Below are 4,883 nucleotides of genomic sequence, written 5' to 3'. Positions count from 1 at the left end.
ACCTGAAAAAGGAGAAAAAGACGTTATATTATACTCACCCAGGGGCGGTCCCGCTGCTGAGTCAGGTCAGATGGGCGTCTCCGGTCCGCTGCGGCGCCTCCTATCTTCTTTCCATGACGTCCTCTTCTGATCTTCAGCCACGGCTCCGTCACAGGCGTACTTTGCTCTGCCCTTTTGAGGGCAGACAAAGTAATGCAGTGCGCAGGCGCCGGGCCTCTGACCTTTCCGGCGCCTGCGCACTGCAGTACTATCCTCTGCCCTCAAGAGGGCAGAGCAAAGTACGCCTGCGCCGGAGCCGTGGCTGAAGATCAGAAGAGGACGTCATGGAAAGAAGATAGGAGGCGCCGCAACGGACCGGAGACGCCCATCCGACCGGACCAGCAGCAGGACCGCCCCTGGGTGAGTATAATCTAACGTCTTTTTCTCCTTTTTCAGGTAACATCGGGGGCTTATCTACAGCATTACAAAATGCTGTAGATAAGCCCCTGATGCCGGTGGGCTTACCTCACCCGCGATTTTCGGGGTGACAGGTGCCCTTTAACTTAGGATCTAGTTACACAATCCCAAAGGACTCTGGGGATAATGAGCAGAGCCTGGTAGAGGCGCTTCCTTCAAATCAATCTAATCCTTAGCACAATTGTATCCGGAGAGATGTGTGACATTCTGATTATAAGAAAAAGGCCACTTTCTGGCATTTTAAGCAGGGAGCTCTTCCATATTTAATGAATGTTGAGGATGTGTTTAACTGTGGTAATTTAGGTAAATGTTGCACAATCACATCCTGCTAAATATTACATCTTTTTTAATCTATCGCAATTAGACTGTGATTTTACTGTTTGATCCATGAGACTCGGATTAAATTCATTGCCTATCCTTCCAATTTCTCTTCCATAGAACAAGCTCACACGACCGAACTTTTGGTCAGAGTGCTGTCCATAAAAAAACTCACATCACTCGGACCAATGTTATTCAATGGGGCAGTGCAGATGACCGATTTTTTCCATTGACCGAATCTGCACGTGAAAAAAAAATTGCAGGACGCATTAGCTTCTTCCATGTGTCAAATGAGACTCGCCAATTCAAGTCTTAAAATGTACAAAAAAAAATTGATTCTACACGCAGCCGCGCAAACCACTTACTACCTGCCGCGGCTACCCTGGTGATTAGTCAGAGCCTTTGTGTTACCAATAACGTGGACTCCCCCTATATTTCCATTAACAGATGATGGACCTGAGTGGGGATTTTGCTTTTTTTGTGGATTGAGTTGAATCTTTTATTGGTAACGTTTTACATAACGTTTCAGATCACATTTATCCGGCGCTCTACGTTGAGCACTTACTTTGGGGTTTCCATCTAAAGCTCTGAGTGACGTGACTCAGATGAAACCCCGAGGGATCTATTCACTATAGTGAGGCAGCAGAGTTACTCTGGACTCCATCTGGCCTCTGTTCAGCGGCGTACTTTTTTTCAGAACTGCATAAAACTGTGGCTGACGGCGCTCCTATGTAATCCTAAAACTATGGAAACATCCGGATCACAGGTCAGACGGCGTCCACAGTGCCTCATGATAGGGAATTTTCCGCTAGAGGTTCTGTCTGAATCATGTATTTCAGAGATTTACACGGAAACCCCGATGCAAGCGCTCAGCGCAGAGCGCAGGATAAATGTGCACTGAGCCTTACTGCGATCTTTGGGAGGCAGAATGAAAAAATCAACAGCAGGTGAATAATTGGTTTTATTTATTTTTTATGCTGTTCCTCATGCGGTATAAGTGATTAGGCGATTTCATTCTTCAGGTCGGTGCGATTACAGCGATAACAGATTTATATTGGGTTTTTATTTATGTTTGCCTGCTGCCTGTGAGGTGTGACTTTGTGCAAGGAAAGAAGCTGACATGGCCATGTAATGGCTGTTTGTGGGGAAACAATAACTTTATTCACAATGTGCATTATCACATCAACATTTTCATCTGGACTATATATAATAAAACAGTCCCACATCACACGGCTCAGTTTTGCAATTTCTCATCTCCTACCCTTTTTATCTGTGCTAGTCATCAGGCAAATGTCAGCTGTGTACCCATCGCAGCCAGAAGAATGAATAGGTCTGCTGAGTCACATTAAAACTGTACAGCATCTTCCAAGTTACGTAAGCCTGGTGATGAGGTAAAGTGAATAACGAGAGAGGACACCACACACAGCCGAATAAGGAAAATCATGACATTGTCCATCTGCAGGCATTGCCTACCTGGTAAGGATGGGTGGGCCAATTTTCGGGACTCCGGTCCATCGGCAGGTCTGTAGTCTCTGGCCGCTGGTATGGAGGCTCATGATTATCTTACCTTCCGGGATTCCCGATGTGGCTTTTAATTAGTAATAAATTAATTGCATGATACACCACAAGGATGGCGTCGCTCTGGCTAATCAAAAATCACTCCGGGGATCCCAGATGGAAAAAGATTTGCGAGTCTCCCATACAGAGGTCAGAGGCTACCAGAGATTGACCAGAATCCTGCAAATTTATCCGCCCATCTCTAGTACCTGGCTTTTCAGGTGACTTTTCAGACTGAGAGGTCACGTGTGTATACATGAGGGATAACACTATGGCTGGCCCTTATATCTCTTGTATCACGCATATTTTACCGGTTTTACCCTCAGTTGTCTCTGAACTAGTGGGTGAAAACTAGCCGCTATGATGTCTCCCATACACAGCACACACAGACATGACGGACTCCCGCTCTCCTGTCTCTATGTAGCACATGTTCAGAAGCAGCATGGAGGACAATCAACAGCAGATCTCCTTCATGCTGCTGCTTCTGAACATGTGCTACATACAGACAGGGGAGAAGGAATCCTTCATGCCTGTGTGTTTTTGTATCTGAGATAGTGGAGGCCACCTGCTATGAGGTCCGCTATGAACTGCACAGGCTGAGATGAAAAAAAATCTGCTTTGCTTTCTACATGTAGCACTTGCTTAGAGGCAGCAGCAGCATGGAGGATGCTAGACACCAGTACTGAGCAATGTATCGGTGAATCCATCTCTGGGCTAAAAATGTAATAGAAAGCAGAAACATTTTCTTTCTGCCTTACTCTGCTCCCCCCTCTATAGACTACAATAGGCAGCTGTATTCTGATCTCTCAAGTCATTATGAATGCAGAGGGAGGAGATGAGCTGTGACATCGCCTACTGTGAGTGGTGGCTCCTGTGTTATCTATTGTATATAGAGGTGTTATCAGTCATTGTACAGGAGGAGGTGAGCTGTGACATCACCTATTGTGAATGGTGGATCCTGTGTTATCTACTGTATATAGAGGTGTTATCAGTCATTGTACAGGAGGAGGAGGTGAGCTGTGACATCACCTATTGTGAATGGTGGATCCTGCGTTATCTACTGTATATAGAGGTGTTATCGTTATCAGTCATTGTACAGGAGGAGGAGGTGAGCTGTGACATCACCTATTGTGAATGGTGGATCCTGTGTTATCTACTGTATATAGAGGTGTTATCAGTCATTGTACAGGAGGAGGAGGTGAGCTGTGACATCACCTATTGTGAATGGTGGATCCTGTGTTATCTACTGTATATAGAGGTGTTATCAGTCATTGTACAGGAGGAGGAGGTGAGCTGTGACATCACCTATTGTGAATGGTGGATCCTGTGTTATCTACTGTATATAGAGGTATTATCAGTCATTATACAGGAGGAGGAGGTGAGCTGTGACATCACCTATTGTGAATGGTGGATCCTGTGTTATCTACTGTGTATAGATGTGTTATCAGTCATTGTACAGGAGGAGGAGGTGAGCTGTGACATCACCTATTGTGAATGGTGGATCCTGTGTTATCTACTGTATATAGAGGTGTTATCAGTCATTGTACAGGAGGAGGTGAGCTGTGACATCACCTATTGTGAATGGTGGATCCTGTGTTATCTACAGTATATAGAGGTGTTATCAGTCATTGTACAGGAGGAGGAGGTGAGCTGTGACATCACCTATTGTGAGTGGTGGATCCTGTGTTATCTACTGTATATAGAGGTGTTATCAGTCATTGTACAGGAGGAGGTGAGCTGTGACATCCCCTATTGTGAATGGTGGATCCTGTGTTATTTACGGTATATAGAGGTGTTATCAGTCATTGTACAGGAGGAGGAGGTGAGCTGTGATATCCCCTATTGTGAATGGTGGATCCTGTGTTATCTACTGCATATAGAGGAGTTATCAGTCATTGTACAGGAGGAGGTGAGCTGTGACATCACCTATTGTGAATGGTGGATCCTGTGTTATCTACTGTATATAGAACTGTTATCAGTCATTGTACAGGAGGAGGAGGTGAGCTGTGATATCCCCTATTGTGAATGGTGGGTCCTGTGTTATCTACTGTATATAGGGGTGTTATCATTCAGTGTACAGGAGGAGGAGGTGAGCTGTGACATCCCCTATTGTGAATGGTGGATCCTGTGTTATCTACTGTATATAGAGGTGTTAGCAGTCATTGTAATCCTGTCTGTGATGATAATGAGACTGCTAAAAAGTCTTCTGTACAAATTAGGAAGCTTACGTTTAGTATATGACCTAGTAGACAGTGTGAACATGTCAGTTTTTTAAAATTAATAATAGAAAAAACTACATTTAGCATAACATTTTGATGCAAACAATAGTTATTTATTTGATGACGCATTTCATTAAAACTGATTAATGTTTATTTTGTGGGGATGGCGGAGGATGAAAAACCTTATTAATTATCTATTGCTAAAATCCCAGGATGACTGCCACAGATGTAACAAGCGGACGCAGCAATCTCACTAAACGTCTATGTGATTGCATTTTTCAATGATCTCCCTCCTACAATCCCTTTAACAAAAAAAAACCTACAAAAATGTTT

This window comes from Ranitomeya imitator, chromosome 1 (assembly GCF_032444005.1).
Source record: "Ranitomeya imitator isolate aRanImi1 chromosome 1, aRanImi1.pri, whole genome shotgun sequence".
NCBI lineage: Eukaryota > Metazoa > Chordata > Amphibia > Anura > Dendrobatidae > Ranitomeya > Ranitomeya imitator.
Note: the sequence above shows the minus strand (reverse complement) of the source record.